We start from the raw sequence: 16,405 nt of genomic DNA on the forward strand, positions 1-16,405 counted from the left end.
ACCATGCCTGGCTAATTTTTTATTCTAATTTTTGTGTTTGTTTTGTTTTGTTTTTGTAGAGACGGGGTTTCGCCATGTTGCCCATGGCTGGTCTTGAACTCCTGGCCTCAAGCTATCTGCCCACCTAGCCTCCCAAAGTGCTAGGATTACAGGTATGACCCACCATGCCTGGTCTGCACAATCGTTTACAAGTTCGTCTGATTTGGCTGATTGGTTTGATAGTAAGGACTGGCTTTGTCATTAGGTTATAGAACAGGCACTTTCCATTAACAGAACAAGCTAAATGAGCTATGCTATGATTCTGAAGCAATAAAAATAGATTTAAATTACCAGGGCGTGGTGGTGGGCGCCTGTAATCCCAGCTACTCGGGAAGCTGAGGCAGGAGAATCACTTGAACCTGGGAGGCACAAGTTGCAGTGAGTCAGGATCATGCCACTGCACTCTAGCCTGGGTGACAGAGCAAGACTCTGTCTCAAAAAAAGAAAAAAAGAGATGTAAGCCATGTGTATAATGTGTAGTACACCAGAAATCACATTCTTTGCACCTTTTTTTTTTTTTTTTTTTGAGACGGAGTTTCATTCTGTCACCCAGGCTGGAGTGCAGCAGTGTGATCTCGGCTCACTCCAACCTCCGCTTCCCAGGTTCAAGCAATTCTCCTGCCTCAGCCTCCCGAGTAGCTGGGATTACAGGCCCGCACCACCACGCCCGGCTTTTTTTTTTTTTTTTTTTTTTGTAGTTTTAGTAGAGACAGGGGTTTCACCTTGTTAGCCAGGCTGTCTTGAACTGCTGACCTCAAGTGATCCGCCCTCCTCGGCTTCTCCAAGTGTTGGGATTACAGGTGTGAGCCACTGCACCTGGCCCTTTGCAAATTTTAAAACTATGATTTTACAAATATAAGACATCTGTTTGAAACAGATGAAGGAACATTTTACAATGAAAAATTTAAAAGACAAAATAAAATAGGTGAGGGGATATATAGCTATTCAAAATTCTTTTAGGGCATATGTGAGCAAAAATGTTTGAATAAAACTGAAATACTACAATCACTGCATTGACAACAGGACTACCATTTCTATTGGTCCCGGGTGGGCATCACTCAGCATCTGCTTGAACACATTCAATGATGGTGAAATTACTACCTACATGGTAGCTCAAAGCACTGTTTGAAAGTTCTATTTGTCAAAATCTTCAACTAGCATGGTTGAAAGCTGCCTCTGTTGTTTGCATTCACCCATTTGTGGCCTTAATTCTGCCCTGCTGTCTCATCCACTGAGCAGGCTTTTGATGATTTGAAGATAAAGTCAGATATCCAGTCCTTCAATTATTCTTTATTAAATGTAATTTCTTGGCAGGGCACTATTCTTTGAAGACCTCTGATTGCCTACATCTAATTAACTCCTACCTATTCTTCCTCAACGCTCAACTTTTTTTTTTTTTTTTTTTTTTTTTTTTGAGACGGAGTCTTGCTCTGTCGCCAAGGTTGGAGTGCAGTGGTGCGACCTCAGCTCACTGCAGCCTCTGCCTCCTGGGTTCAAGCGATTTTTCTGCCTCAGCCTCCCAAGTAGCTGGTACCACAGGTTTGCGCCTCACCCAGCTAATTTTTTTTTTTTTTTTTTTTTTTGAGACGGAGTCTCGCACTGTTGCCCGGGCTGGAGTGCAGTGGTGGGATCTCGGCTCACTACAACCTCCACCTCTCGGGTTCAAGCGATTCTCCCGCCTCAACCTCCCAAATAGCTGGGATTATAGGCACCTGCCACCACACCCAGCTAATTTTTTGTATTTTTAGTAGAGACTGGGGTTTCACCATGTTGGCCAGGCTGGTCTCGAACTCCTGACCTTGTGATTTGCCCGCCTCAGCCTCCCAAAGTGCTGGATTACAGGCATGAGCCCCCTGCCTGGCCTTTTAAAAATTTTATTTATTTATTTATTGTTATTTTTTAGTAGAGACAGGGGTTTCACCATGTTGGCCAAGCTGGTCTCGAACTGTAGACCTCAGGTCATCCTCCAACCTCTGCCTCCCAAAGTGCTGGGATTACAGGTGTGAACCACTGTGCCCAACCCCTCAGCTCTCAACTTAATGTCACTTCCTACAATGTGTCCATTCTACCCAAGGAAATGGGGGAAGGCAGCGGGTAAAAGAAATCACAGCCTTTCCTCATACTGCTTGGCCTTTTTTTTTTTTTTTCCTTCAGGCTTAATTCACTTTATTTTTCTTGTGTAAAAACCCTATGTTGTAGCCACAGCTGGAGCCTGGGTCCGCTGCACGGAGACTCTGGTGTGGGTCTTGACGAGGTGGTCAGTGAATTCCTGATAGGGAGACTTGGTAAATAGTCTCCTTCCGGAAGCTGGGGGCCAGGTAGCTGTAGGTCTTAGAGATGGCATCAAAGGTGGCCTTGGCGAAGTTGCCCAGGGTGGCAGAGCAGCCCCGGGCTGAGGTGTAGCAGTCATCGATACCAGCCATCATGAGCAGCTTCTTGGGCACAGGCACTGAGACGACGCCAGTGCCCCTGGGTGCAGGGATGAGGCACACCAGCACAGAGCTGCAGCGGCCTGTACCTTGCAAGGGACGGTGTGGGGCTTGCCGATCTTGTTCCCCCAGTAGCCTCTGCGCAGGAGGACAGTGGAGAGCTTGGCCAGGATCATGGCCCCACGGATGGCGGTGGCCACCTCCTTGGAGCACTTAACACTCACACCGACGTGGCCATTGTAGTCCCCCATGGCAACAAACGCCTTGAACCTGGTGCACTGGCCAGCACGGGTCTGCTTCTGCACCGGCATAATCTTCAAAACCTCCTCCTTGAGAGAGGCCCCCAGGAAAAAGTCAATGAGCTCAGATTCCTTAATGGGCAGGGAGAAGAGATAGATTTTCTCCAGGGACTTGATCTTCATGTCCTTGACCAGGCGGCCCAGCTTGGTGACAAGAGTCCACTCCTTATCCTCGGCCTTGCCTCCGCTAGCTCCGCGGCCTTGGCCCCGGTCCAGTCCACTGCCGCGACCCCGGCCCCGGATGCCACTGCCGAAACCTCCACGGAAGCCACCGCGGTTCTCCATCCCAGGGCCACCAGGGCCTCCGGGCCCCCCTGCTGCACCGGCGTCATCCGCCATTTGGTGTTTTTTCAGAGAAGAAGCCCTTTTTTGGTTTTTAATTCTGAAGAAAGCCATCGCCAAGCACTTCCACCTACATTTCATTGGCCGAAATGTGTCACCTGACGACCCTTAGCTGTAAGGGAGTCTGGGAATTCTAGTATTTTGCTTTCTCGTTTCTCTAATAGAAAAAGTCATGTGTGTAAAGTGAGCAAAGTGATAAAACATATATTTTAAAAAGTAATTTGGGGCTGGGTGCAGCGGCTCATCCCTGTAATCCCAGCACTTTGGGAGGTCAAGGTGAGAGGATTGCTAGAGGCCAAGAATTTGAGATCAGCCTGGGCAACATAGTAAGACTCTGTCTCTACAAAAAATTAAGAAAATAGCTGGCATGGTGGCACATGCCTGTAGTCCTAGCTACTTGGGAGGCTGAGGCAGTAAGATTCCTTGCACCCAGGAGTTTGAGGCTACTATTGTTGTACCACTGCACTCCAACCTGGGTGACAGAGCAAGACCCTGTCTATAAAAAACTAAATAAATAAATAAATGAAAATAAAAATAAAAAGTAGGCCAGGCGCAGCAGCTCATGCCTGTAATCCCAAGCACTTTGGGTGGCCAAGGTGGGAGGATTGCTTGAGCCCAGTTCCAGACCAGCTGTGGCAACACGGCAAGACCCCGTCTCAATTTAAAATTTAAAAAACCAATAAAAGTAAAAAGTAATTTGGAAGACTGTGAGGTAAACCAAATAATCAACTAACAAAGTAGTTACTTAAAAAACAAAACAAGCCAGGCATGGTGGCTCATGCCTGTAATCCCAGCACTTTGGGAGGCCGAGGCAGGCAGATCACAAGGTCAGGAGTTCGAGATCAGCCTGGCCAATATGATGAAGCCTCGTCTCCACCAAAAATACAAAAATTAGCTGGGCGTGGTGGCACGTACGTGTAGTCCCAGCTACTTGGGAGACTGAGGCAGAAGAATTGCTTGAACCCAGGAGGTGGAGGTTGCAGTGAGCCGAGATCGTGCCACTGCACTCCAGCCTGGGCGACATAGCGAGATACCGTCTCAAATAAAATAAAATAAGCAAAAATAAAAAACAAGGCTAGGCTCAGTGGCTTACACCTGTAATTCCAGCACTTTGGGTGGCCAAAGCAGAAGGATTTCTTGAGGCCAGGAGTTCAAGAACAGCCTGCACAACACAGTGGGACACTGTCTCTACAAAAAAAAAGAAAAAAATTAGTTAAAAATAAATATAAATAAAAATAAAAACAAGCCCTCCAAAAACCTTTGACAGTGTGTAAAGCCATGCAATTTTCTAATTGGGTTAAAGTAAAAGTAGTTCACAAAAAATTCAGACTATAAAGAAATAAAAGGTAGTATATATGGCCTAACATTACTTTGTTCTTAAAATTTTCCAGTAACATGGCCAGGTATGGTGGCTCACGCTTGTAATCCCAGCACTTTGGGAGGCTGAGGCAGGCAGATCATGAGGTCAGGAGATCCAGACCATCCTGGCTAACATGGTGAAACCCCGTCTCTACTAAACTACAAAAAAAAATTAGCCGGGCGTGGTGGTGGGCACCTGTAGTCCCAGCTACTTGGGAGGCTGAGGCAGGAGAATGGTGTGAACCTGGGAGGCGGAGCTTCCACTGAGCCAAGATTGCGCCACTGCGCTCCAGCCTGGGCAACAGAGCAAGACTCCATCTCAAAAAAAAAAAAAAAAAGAAGAAATATTTCCAGTGACTTTTCTTCCCACTTTCAACTCCAACTGCCCTATTCCAAAATGTCAAATGATTGTGACTTGCAGGTTTTCTAATCAGCATGTAAGTCAGAAATTCTAAAAATACATTTTAAATTGTGGATCACACCATTACGTGACTGTCTATAGAGCCATTTAATTTTGAAGGCAAGTTAATTTTAAAAATACTTACACACAAATGTTCAGTTGATTACGCTTAAGACAGTTTTCTTCTGGTGATTCAGCATGATTTTTTTTCAACAAATTAGGTACTTTGTCTGCTTTGTGGAACGTTGGCAGTTTCATTTCCTGTTAAGGAAGCTATCATCAGAACTCAGATAAACCTTTGACTTTACTATTTGAGTACTGAAAATAAACAATATGAAACACACATGTAGGCTGGGTGTGGTGGCTCACACGTGTAATCCCAGTACTTTGGGAGGCCAAGGCAGGCAGATCACTTGAGGCCAGGAGTTCGAGGCCAACCTGGCCAACATGATAAAACCCCATCTCTACTAAAAATACAAAAAGTAGCCAGGCGTGGTGGAACATACTTGTAATCCCACTTACTTGGGAGGCTAAGGCAGGGGAATCGCTTGAGCCCAGGAGGCAGAAGTTGCAGTGAGCTGAGATCATGCCACTACACTCCAGCCTGGGCGACAGAGCGAGAGTTCGTCTCAAAAAAGAAAATAAAATAAAAAATAAAACACATATATATACTTGGGGACAGAAACATCAAATGTGTTTTCTGGATGATTTAAAGGTTTAGAAGGGGATTATTTGTTCTAAATGAAAAAAAAATCTTTTAATATGAATTATTTATATGGAAGACTTCTTTTTGAAGCTGTTGTGGCTGATGCTGTTGGATTCGTGTCTAACTTCTTTCATTTTATAAAACAGAATCATATCATCGTTACAATCTATACACTCCCACCTATACTCTTAGGGGGCAGTCTGGGGTAGTTCCTGGGGTAACAGGCCCAATTATCCCAGTATACATTGCATACAGTACCCTAACAACTTTTAGGAAAGGTTTGCATTATTAGTGCTTTGTTTTAGAAAAAGTCCAAAACAAGACACAGTGAAGAGTACAAAGGATAAGGAAAATGAAGAGAAAGAGACAGCACTGAAAAATAGAATCACATGATTTGTAAGCAGGACAAAGGAAGCGAGCAGGAAAAAAAAAACAAAGGAGTTGTCAGAACCTGTGGGGAAAACGTGCTGAACAGCAGGGGCTGAGAAATGAGCGATATATTAAACCTTTTTTTTTTTTTGAAATGGAGTCTCACTCCTGTTGCCCAGGCTGGAGTGCAGTGCCGATATCTTGGCTTAGTGCAACCTCCATCTCCTGGGTTCAAGTGAATCTCCTGCCTCAGCCTCCTGAGTAGCTGGGATTACAGGCACCCGCCACCATGCCCGGCTAATTTTTTTGTATTTTTCGTAGAGACAGGGTTTCATCATGTTGGTCAGGAACTCCTGATGTCAGGTGATCTACCCGCCTCGGCCTCCCAAAGTGCCCCCATTTCCTTTCATTCGCTTGGAGAACTCCTCTACTGCTTGCACGGTTTCCTGGTACAATGATCAGTCATGATGCCCTGCCCCTCTCCAAGACCCTCCCAAGGAGTTGGCTCAGGGCTGGGTGAACTGGGCCAAGCCAGGATTTCATGGCTACCACTATTTCACAATAGTTCGTAAGCTGGAGGCTTTAGCCTGGGGCTGTTGGCTGTCATCTCCCTTGCCTTGAGGGTGCTCCTGCTACAACATGCAGCTGAAGGGTGGCAGAATACTCTATGCCAAAGTATGCCACCATGACGTAAGGATTACTTCAAGCTAAAGGCACTTTGAAAACAGCAGATACAAGAAGGGCATTCTAATCTCCCCTTTGCTTCCTGCAAACAGGAGAGAGAAACTCCCACGTGACCATGCCCTCCCTGTACCAGGAAAAAAGTAACATTCTTCCACGGGGAGTCACAGCTCTGAGAATCCTGTACAAACATACTTTGTGAAACTAATTCTTACCTTCCTTTAACAAACTCTCTACATAATTTAGTTACTTTTCCACAATTGCCTCTCTTTGTTCAACCTAATACAAAACCCTGTTGGTTTTGTCACTTCTTTGGGTCTTCATTTCCTTCCCAGGGCTCCTGAGTCACATAAAACTTACATTAAATTTGTACACTTTTCTCCTGTTAATATGCTTTATGTCAATGTAATTCTCAGGCCCAGCCAGGACACTAAGAGAAGAGAGTTTTGACTCTCCTACACATCCAAGACCTGTGGGAATCAGAGTCAAGCACTGACATAACAGCACAGCAGTTTATGATCTCTCTCTTCCTTTCCATTTTCCTTTCCCCTTTCCCTTTCCCTTTCCCTTCCTTCCTTTCCCTTCCCCTTCCTCTTTCTTTTCTCTTTCTTTCTTTGTTTCTCTCTCTCTCTCTCTTTCTTTTTTTTTTGATACAGAGTTTCGCTCTTGTCACCCAGGCTGGAGTGCAATGGCGCAATCTCGGCTCACTGAAACCTCCACCTCCCGGGTTCAAGCGATTCTCCTGCCTCAGCCTCCTGAGTAGCTGGGATTACAGGTGCCTGCCACCATGCCCAACTAATTTTTGTATTTTTAGTACAGACAGGGTCTCACAATGTTGGCCAGGCTGGTCTTGAACTCCTGAACTCGTGTGATCCACCTGCCTCGGCCTCCCAAAATGCTGGGATTACAGGTGTGAGCCACTGTGCCCAGACTAAATTTGATTCTTTTTTTATTTTTGAGACAGAGTCTCGCTCTGTTGCCCAGGATGGAGTGTAGTGGCGCGATCTCAGCTCACTGCAAGCTCCGCCTCCCAGGTTCATGCCATTCTCCTGCCTCAGCCTCCCGAGTAGCTGGGACTACAGGCGCCCGCCACCACGCCCGGCTAATTTTTTGTATTTTTAGTAGAGACGGGGTTTGACCGTGTTAGCCAGGATGGTCTCGATCTCCTGACCTCGTGATCCATCCACTTTGGCCTCCCAAAGTGCTGGGGTTACAGGCGTGAGCCACCACGCCCGGCCAATTTGATTCTTTTCTTATGATAGAAACTGTAATACAGTTTCTCTTTTTCTTTTTTTTTTTTTCTTTTTTTGTTTTTTGAGATGGAGTCTTGCTCTGTCACCAGTCTGGAGTGCAGTGACAAGATCTCGGCTCACTGCAACTTCCGCCTCCAGGGGTCAAGTGATTCTCCTGCCTCAGCCTCCCGAGTATCGGGGATTACAACTACGTGGCACTTGCCACCACATTTTTAGTAGAGACGGGGTTTCACCATGTTGGCCAGGATGGCCTCGATCTCGTGACCTCGTGATCCACCCGCCTCGGGCTCCCAGAGTGCTGGGATTACAGGAGTGAGCCACCGCGCCCCGTCGAGAATGTTTTTCTAATATGTGATTAAATAGGCAGCTACTCGAGGAACGTTTATTGCACATAACTTACATCATCTTGTTTAATCTGTGCAGGCAATTTATGAGGTAGATGTGTAAGTTTATGACCTTGGAATGTTGAACCGGTTGTAAACAGATGAAAACAAATACCTCTGACTCCTAATTCTGTGTAAGAAAAGGACTGCCCATGGCCAGGCATGGTGGCTCATGCCTGTATTCACAGCACTTTGGGAGGCCGAGGTGGGTGGATCACCTGAGGTCGGGAGTTTGAGACCAGCCTGGCCAACATGGCAAAACCCCGTCTCTACTGCAAATACAAACATTAGCTAAGCGTGGTGGCGGATACCTGTAATCCCAGCTACTTGGAAGGCTAAGGCAGGAGAATCGCTTGAACCCGGGAGACGGAGCTTGCAGTGAGCCGAGATCATGCCATTGCATTCCAGCCTGGGCGGCAGAGCAAGACTGTCCCCCACAAGAAAAAGAAAAAGAAAAGAAAACAGGCCGGGCGCGGTGGCTCAAGCCTGTAATCCCAGCACTTTGGGAGGCCGAGACGGGCGGATCACGAGGTCAGGAGATCAAGACCATCCTGGCTAACACGGTGAAACCCCGTCTCTACTAAAAAAAATACAAAAAAACTAGCTGGGCGAGGTGGCGGGCGCCTGTAGTCCCAGCTACTCAGGAGGCTGAGGCAGGAGAATGGCGTGAACCCGGGAGGCGGAGCTTGCAGTGAGCTGAGATCCGGCCACTGCACTCCAGCCTGGGCGGCAGAGCTAGACTCCGTCTCAAAAAAAAAAAAAAAAAAAAAAAAGAAAACAACTGCCCATAAAGACTCCTCTTCACCCCCTCCCACCAGCTAATAAGCAAACTTGTACCACCATATCATTATATCCAGAATCTAAGGGGTAAACGGCATTCAAGGACAAGGCCTTACATGCTAAACAAACTGACAAATTCTCCACTTGAGTCTTGTCAAATACACTTCCCTAGCAGCAAGATATGTGATTCAGCGTAGGAAAAACTAATCACTGGTGCAGAACACACATTTGCTTAGAGAGCCTTAGGCCAACCTTAATTACCCTGCCTACGAAAGAGAGGCCTCCACTGGGTGGCGGGGAGGAGGGAAAACAAGCTAGTTGTTGGACTGGAAGCTTCCAGAACCACAGCTGCAGCCCTTAACAGGATAGCTGACCTGCGTCTTTCATTTGCTTTGACTTCATGTATGAGTTTAATTCCAAAGTTGCAAATAACAGGAAATGAACCACAGTGTTAGCCAGTTAACATCAAAGGTAGAAGGAGACCGGCAGGCGGACTGTTAAAAGAATTAAAAGAGTAAACATTCCGGTGAGTCATTAGCTTTCAGTACTCACTAGAACCACTAGAAGCAAAATTGCGTGGGAACCTACAAGTGGACACTCCACGTAAGAGCCTACCTGGAGGCCGGGCGCGGTGGCTCACTGCTGTAATCCCAGCACTTTGGGAAGCCGAGGCAAGTGGATCACGAGGTCAGGAGTTCCAGACTCAGCCTGGCCAACATAGCGAAACCCCCATCTCTACTAAAAATACTAAAATTAGCTAGGCGTGGTGGCGCATGCCCCCAGCTACTCGGGAGGCTGAGGCAGGAGGATTGCTTGCACCTGGGTGGCAGAGGTTGTAGTCAGCCAAGATCGCACCACTTGTACTCCAGCCTGGGTAACAGAGCTAGACTCTGTCTCAAAAAAAATACCTGGAGCTCTTTGAAACGTGTAGAGTTCTGGCCGGGCGCAGTGGCTTACGCCTGTCATCCTGTCATCCCAGCACTTTGAGAGGCCGAGGCACTGCTTGAGGCCAGGAGTTCGAGACCAGCCTGGCCAATGTGGTGAAACCTCCTCTCTACTAAAAATACAAAAATTAGCCGGGCCTGGTGGCGTACGCTTGCAATCCCAGGTACTGGGAGGCTGAGACAGGAGAATCACCTTGAGCATAAGGCCTGGGGTTGCAGTGAGCCAAGATAACATCACTGCACTCCAGCCTGGGTGACAGAGTGAGTCTGTGTCTCAAAAAACAAAACAGAAAAAGAGATTGGACTGTGTGTGTGTGTGTGTGTGTGTATGTATGTGTGTATTTTGAGACGGAGTCTCGCTCTGTCACCAGGCTGGAGTGCAGTGGTATGATCTCCGCTCACTGCAACCTCTGCCTCCCAGGTTCAAGCAATTCTGCCTCAGCCTCCTGAGTAGCTGGGACAACAGGCGCCCGCCACGATGCCCGGCTAATTTTTGTATTTTTAGTACAGACGGGGTTTCACCATGTTGGCCAGGGTGGTCTTGATCTCTTGACCTCGTGATCTGCCCACCTTGGCCTCCCAAAATGCTGGGATTACAGGCATGAGCCACCACACCCGGCCGTGTGTGTGTGTATTTTAACAAACAATCAAAGTACTTTGGTGTAAAGGTATAGCACAGCAGAGCTCAATCAAGAGTGTCCTTTTTTTTTTTTTTTTGAGTCAGAGTCTCACTCTGTCACCCAGGCTGGAGTGCAATGGTGCAATGTCGGCTCACTACTGAAAGGAGCTGGGCACATTCCTCAGCCCCGGGCTAAAAACTCCCTGAGCCCAGTACAAACACATCCCATCCTCCCATCCCACCACATACCGCCATATATCTCTCAAACTCCCTGAGCCCAGTACAAACACCACCTGGAAAGTCTCCGATAAGGAGACGGCCGTTCAAGGTTTTACTGAAAGCGCGGGAACCAAAAGAATTCCTTTGTTCCCCTGTAACTCTCGGGCTATAAAAAGCAAACGCTCGCATTGTTCGGGGCCCTCTTGTATACTGTGGAATGGAGGGACCAGGTTCGAACTTGTAGTAAAGATCCTTGCCGCTTGGCTTTGACACTGGACTCTGGTGGTCTTCTTTGGGGAACAAACGGTCTGGGCATAACATCACAACCTCTGCCTCCCCGGTTCAAGCAATTCTCCTGCCTCAGCCTCCTGAGTAGCTGGGATTACAGGCTCCCATCACCACGCCTAGCTAATTTTTGTATTTTTAGTAGAGACGGGGTTTCACCATCTTGGCCAGGCTGGTCTCTTGGCCAGGCTGGTCTTGAACTCCTGACCTCGTGATCCGCCTGCTTCGGCCTCCCAAAGTGCTGGGATTACAGGTGTGAGCCACTGCGCCCAGCTAGAAGTTTCTTCTTAATAGCACCATCTGTCTGAACAAAAGTATACATAATATTAGTCATAAAAATATTTAATGGTGAGCATGTAGTAGCTTTGTTTTTTGTCTAGTTTTATTTCACCTGTCTAATAATTAAAAGAGCTCCAAAGGAGAAAAAAGTAGATTTCTAACTCCTCTTTATCTCTGAGAATTCATTCTAGTAGAGGAAATAAAGTTTGATGAGAAGGGACCAAAAACAGTATAAAGAAGTGAAAATGAAGCTAAATTTTGAAGAGTCCGATATCAAAATGAAAGGCTCACTACTGGAAGTTTGCTATAATTTCATTTTGTAATTTCAATTTGATATAAATTCTGCTCCACCCATTTTTTCTCATTGTGTGACAAAATATTGGTGTTTCCTTGATGTATGATGTACCCTTCTTTTCCTTTTTCTTTTTTTTAGACAGTTTCACTCTGTCTCCCAGGCTGGAGTGCAGTTGCATGATCTTTGCTCACTGAAACCTCGGCCTCCCGCATTCACGCCATTCTCCTGTCTCAGCCTCCTGAGTAGCTGGGACTACAGGCACGCGCCACCACGCCCGGCTAATTTTTGTATTTTTAGTAGAGACGGGGTTTCACCATGTTGGTCAGGCTGGTCTCAGACTTCTGACCTCAGGTGATCCACGTGCCTCGGCCTCTCAAAATTCTGGGATTACAGGCGTGACCCACTGTGCCCGGCCTGACCTACACTTCTTAATCAGCAAACAGATTAAAATTTACATATCTGAATTAAAAACCAAAAGATGAAAACGGTATAGTGGTTCCTCAAAAACTTAAAAATAGAACTACCTGCTGGGTGTGGTGGCTCCCACCTGTAATTCCAACACCTTGGAAGTCCAAAGTGGGAGGATTGCTCGAGGTCAGGGATTCAAGACCAGCCTAGGCAACATAGTGGGACTCCATCTTCAAAAAAAAATTAAACAATTAGCCAGGTGTGGGGGTGCACAACTGTGGTCCCAGCTACTCAGGAGGCTAAGGTGGGAAGATCACTTGAGCCCAGGAGTTCAATGCTACAGTGATCCGAGATTGCATCACTGAACTCCAGCCTGGGTAACAGAGTGAGACCCTGTGTCAAAATAATAAAATAGAATTACCATCTGATCCAGCAATCCCACTTCTGGGTATATAGCCAAAAGAACTTGGCTGGGCGCGGTGTCTGTAATCCCAGCACTTTTTGAGGCTGAGGCAGGCAGATCACAAGGTCAGGAGATTGAGACCATCCTGGCTAACACAGTGAAACTCTGTCTCTACTAAAAATACAAAAAAATTAGCTGGGTGTGGTGGCGGGCGCCTGTAGTCCCAGCTACTTGGGAGGCTGAGGCAGGAGAATGGCGTGAACCCAGGAGGTGGAGCTTGCAGTGGGCCGAGATTGGGCCACTGCACTCCAGCCTGGGGGACAGAGCGAGACTCCATCTCAAAAAAACCAAAAACAAACAAACAGAAAAACTGAAAGCAGGATCTCAAAGAGATATTTGCACACCTATGTTCATGGCAGCATTATTCACAACAGCCAAGAGGTAGAACCAACCCAAATGTCCACTGATGGATGAATGGATAAACAAAATGTGGTATTGTCCATACAATGGAATGTTATTCTGCCTTAAAAAGGAAATCCTGGCTAGGCATGGCGGCTCACGCCTATAATTCCAACACTTTGGGAGGCCAAGGTGGGAGGATTGCTTGAGCCCAGGAGTTCAAGACTAGCCTGAGCAACATGTCGAGACCCCATGTCTACAAAAAGTCAAAAAATAAAAAAGGAAATCCTGTCACATGCTACAACATGGATGAACCTTAAGGACATTATGCTAAGTGAAATAAGCCAGTCACAAAAAGACAAATGCTGTCTTATTCCACTTATATGAGGTGTCTAGAGTAGACAAATTTGTAGAGACAGGGTTTAGAATAGTGGTTGCCAGGAGTTGGAGGGAGGGAGAAATGGGGAGTTATTTAATAGATACAGAGTTTCAGTTTTGCGAGATGAAAAAGTTCTGGAGAGCTGTCTCACAATTTGCATATAGTTAACCCTACTGAAATATATACCTTAAAATGGTTAAGATGGTACATTTTATGTGATTTTTACCACAATAAAAAAAAAAAAAAATCCTGGTTTCAAACATCAGAAACAGAATCTAGGTAACTCGAGGGAAGAAAATTTTGGAAGCCTATCTGACCACTCACAGAATCTCTGGGAAAACTAAAGATCCAAACTCTGCCCATAAGAACAAGAAAAGCTGGGGATCAAGAAATGGGATGTTCCCTTGAAGTCTGAGAGATTTGTGTGTTCCCTTGACTGGGAAGCAGCTAGTAATATATCTCAGGTTTGCAAATATGGTGAGAAAAAATTTAGAAAAGAGGAAGCTTGAGCTAAAGAAAGTCAAAGGGTTTAAGCAGCAGGTGCACCCCGCTCTAAACTAGGGACGGGAAGAGATGTGCAATCGCAGATTATGAAACAATGAAAGGCAGAGGACGCAATCGTACTCCTAAAAGATCTTCCATTGTGACATAAGTATTTTGATCTAAGTCTGAGTGTGTTCTCATTGTATTTAAAAAAAAAAGTCTCTCTTTGGCAGGGGCTAAAAACAAAATCTGATTCATATTGAATTTCTTCCCAAAAGTTACACAAAGGGAAGTAATAATGCCGACTGTGAGAATTGAAGTGAAAATCAGATCTCAGCCCAACCAGAACAACCAATGGGAACAATAGACAATAACTGTGACTCTAATGAAATTCATTTCTCAGCTGAAGGCACTGAGCCGATGTTTCTCTTGCTCTATTCTTAGTACTAAATCGAACTCTTTCCCCTCCAGGGAAACAGCTCCCTTCAGATTTAAACAATAGATATTCACACTGCATTCCATATTTGATGGGTTCTCAGTGTTGGCTAAAATGTCATAACCTCCTCTCTTCCCCCAACAAGATATGACCCACATTTCCTCTCTTCAAGGGAGGTCACAGCTGTTTCAAGGACATGCGTGTGTAGAGTTGGAGTAAGCAGCCTCAGGAGCAGTACTGATAGCGTGGGTAGGCCCAAATTTGGGAAATGGGTAAAACCTGTAAAAATAGTCTTGCAGGTTTAACCCAATTGCAGGCTAAAATGAGAATTTATGACAACGGAAGGCAGAGATGACACCTATACCTGTATTCCTTTGTATAGTAATTTCTTTTCCTTTTTTTTTTTTTTTTTTTTTTTGGAGACAGAGTCTCTATAGCCCAGGCTGGAGTGCAGTGGCACAATCTCTGCTCACCACAACCTCTGCCTCCTGGGTTCAAGCCATTCTCCTGCCTCAGCCTCTCGAGTAGCTGGGATTACAGGTGTGCACCACTACACCCAGCTATTTTTTGTTTGTTTGTTTGTTTTTGTATTTTTAGTAGAGATGGGGTTTCACCATGTTGGTCAAGCTGGTCTTGAACTCCTGACCTCAAGTGATCTGCCCGCCTCAGCCTCCCAAAGTGCTGGGATTAAAGGCGTGAGCCACCGCCCCCGGTCGTCAGTAATTTCTATCTTATGGAAAATACCTGATTAAACAGAACCTATGGTTGCAAGTGAGAGAAAGCAACTCAAACTAAGCAAAAATAAATAAATAAATAAATAAATAAATGAAGCCAGGCACAGTGGTTCAAGCCTGTAATCCCAGCACTTTGGGAGGCCAAGGCGAGCAGATCACGAGGTCAGGAGTTCGAGACCAGCCTAACCAACATGGTGAAACCCTATCTCTACTAAAAATACAAAAATTAGCTGGGCATGGTGGTGCAATCCCAGCTACTCAGGAGACTGAGGCAGGAGAATCACTTGAACCTAGGAGGCGGAGATTGCAGTGAGCCAACATCACACCACTGCACTCCAGCCTGGGCAACAAGAACAAAACTCTGTCTCAAAGACAAAGCAAAACAAAACAAAACAAAACAACAACAACAAAAACAAAGGGAATGTGTTTGGTCCAAACAACTGGAAAGTAGTTGGATCTGACTTTAGTCATGATTAGATCCAAGAGTAAATAGTCACCAGACTCTTGTCATTCCAGCCGTTGATTATGGAGGAGGAATACGGTCAAACTCATCCAAAGCACATGGAATATATTTCTCAGTGAAAAGAGGGCTTATCAGATGAAGGGGAAATGAGTCCTGGGAAGACAAAAACAGCAAATATCCACCAGACTGTGGGATTTTGAAGATTAAAAACCATGTCAGACTGGGCACGGTGGCTCGTGCCTGTAATCCCAGCACTTTGGGAGGCTGAGGTGGGCGGATCACCTGAGTTTGGGAGTTCGAGACCAGCCTGGCCAATATGGAGAAACTCCGTCTCTACTAAAAATACAAAATTAGCTGGGTGTGGTGGCACATGCCTGTAATCCTAGCTACTCGGGAGGCTGAGGCAGGATAATCGCTTGAACCCAGGAGGTGGAGGTTACCGTGAGCCAAGATCACGCCATTGCACTCCAGCCTGGGCAACAATAGTGGAAAAAAAAAAAACAAAAAGAACTGTTTTTTTTTTTCTTTTCTTTTGTTTTTTAATGGCATCTTGCTTTGTTGCCCAGGCTGGAGTGCAGTGGTGCAATCTCGGCTCACTACAACCTTCTCAGCTAATTTTTGCGTTTTTTGTAAAGATGGGGTTTCACCATGTTGGCCAGGCTGGTCTTGAACTCCTGACCTGTAGTGATCTGCCCACCTTGGCCTCCCAATGTGCTAGGCTTACAAGCATGAGCCACTGCACTCGGCTAAAAACCATGTCTTAACGTTTCATCTCCAGTTCTATGCCTGCAATTTACTGATATTACTGATATTCAGTAAATGTTTGCTGAATGAATAGGACAAGTATATCTGGTATCTTTATACTGAACACATCAAAACGAGCTCACCTAAATGCAAAGGGAATGAGTGAATGAGCTGGATTTCCTAGTGACCATGCCCACACTGGTTTTTAGGCTGTTGTGGTATAGACTTTAGCTGGCTACCATATCTCTACTCTCTAATTCTCTCTAAAATTAAAA

General features: G+C 45.9%; 1 pseudogene across 1 annotated transcript; it reads right to left on the reverse strand.

The window, feature by feature from the left end:
• Nucleotides 1-2,186: 2,186 nt before the first annotated feature.
• On the reverse strand, nt 2,187-3,110 carry LOC112615470 (annotated as a pseudogene). Its single transcript, XR_003117378.1, has one exon. The product of XR_003117378.1 is annotated as a 40S ribosomal protein S2 pseudogene (transcript).
• Nucleotides 3,111-16,405: the final 13,295 nt, after the last annotated feature.

Source organism: Theropithecus gelada, chromosome X, assembly GCF_003255815.1.
Source record: "Theropithecus gelada isolate Dixy chromosome X, Tgel_1.0, whole genome shotgun sequence".
NCBI lineage: Eukaryota > Metazoa > Chordata > Mammalia > Primates > Cercopithecidae > Theropithecus > Theropithecus gelada.